Below are 1,694 nucleotides of genomic sequence, written 5' to 3' on the forward strand. Positions count from 1 at the left end.
AAAAGATTGTATTTTTATTACTATTTAAACAAGTGATTAAATTTAGTCTGCGCAGTGAGCAAGAGTTCACATGCATTCTTTTATACTGCTGGATTTTGTTGTGCATCATTTAAAACATTTTGTATGTTTCTTCTTATCTGTGTATACAATATGTTCTTGAATAATGTTCATTTGTCAGGAGAACTGTGAGAAATAAACTATGTGGAATACTGTCTGTTTATATTAAAAAAAAAAAAAATCCAACACCCATTCTTCATAAAAACATTCAACAAAATAGGAATTGAAGCGAAAGTCCTCAAAGTAATTAAGAGCATATATACAAATCCAGCAGCAAACATAACTCTCAATAGAGAGAAATTGAAAGCATTTACTTTGTGACTAGGAACCAGACAAGAATGTCCTTTATCACCACTCCTATTCAATACTGTGTTGAAAGTCTTAGCCAGAGCTATAAGGCAAGAAAGGGAAATTAAAGGAATCTACATTTACAGAGAAGTAAAACTCTATCTATTTGCAGAAGATATGATCCTATACATAGAAAATCCCAAAGACAGAAAGAAAATTATAGGAACTCATTGAAAGATTCAGCAAAGAGGCATAGTACAAGATCAATATGCAAAAATCAGTTGGATTCCTCTATACTAATAAAGACAGCTCTGAAACAGAAATTAAAGGGAAAGGTACCATTTACAGTAGCTACCCAAAAGACAAAATATTTAAAAATAAAGGTAACCAGAGTAACAAAAGACCCATAGAAAGAAAACTACAAAACACTACTAAGAACAAACAAAAGAGATTTACAAAAATGGAAGAATATATAACGGTCATGGATAGGAAGACTCAACATTGTGAAAATGTCAATATTACCCAAACCAATTCAGATTCCAACATTATCATGAACTTTATATGGAAACAAAAGAGACTTCCAATAAGCAAAGCACTGCTTAAGGAGAAGGACAAAGTTGGAGATCTCTCACGCCCTCATCTCAAAATTTACTACATAGTCACAGTGGTCAAAACAGCCTGGTACTAGTACAATGAAAGATACAATGGTCAATGGAACAAAATTGAGAAGCCAGAAGTAAATCCATCCATATACAGACAGAGGGACAAAAACACATTTAGTGGAAAAGAGATAGTCTCTTCAACAAATGGTGCTGACAAAACTGGAAATCAATATACAAAAGAATGAAAAAAGACCCGTATCTCACATCATAACAAAAACAAACTCAACATGGATTAGAGACCTAAATTACTTACTGGAGAGGGATATCACGTTTGGCAAGGTGAAGGATCAGAGAAAAAGAGGAAGACCCCTAGCAAGATGGATTGGCAAAGTGGCAGCATCAATGGGTTCAAGTGTGGCAATAATTGTGAGGTTGGCCCAGGATTGGGCAGTGTTTTGTTCTGTTGTGCATAGGGTTGCTAGGAGTCTCGGTACCGACTCAATGGCACCTAACAACAGCAGCATAAAGATCATCAGTGTAAAAATAGGAATTTAGGGGCTCTAATACATGGCATAAATACACTATCAAACATTATAAAAACACTTAAACAGTAGAAGACAAAATGGATTATGGGAATCTCCTAAAAATTATAAATTTATGTGCATTAAAAGATTTCATCAAGATAGCATGGAGAGATTAAGCACTGGAGGACTCTAGACTCATGGAAAGAGAAAGGCTGTGTGCCAG

The sequence above is a fragment of the Chrysochloris asiatica genome, unplaced genomic scaffold (genome assembly GCF_000296735.1).
Source record: "Chrysochloris asiatica unplaced genomic scaffold, ChrAsi1.0 scaffold00333, whole genome shotgun sequence".
Classification (NCBI taxonomy): Eukaryota; Metazoa; Chordata; class Mammalia; order Afrosoricida; family Chrysochloridae; genus Chrysochloris; species Chrysochloris asiatica.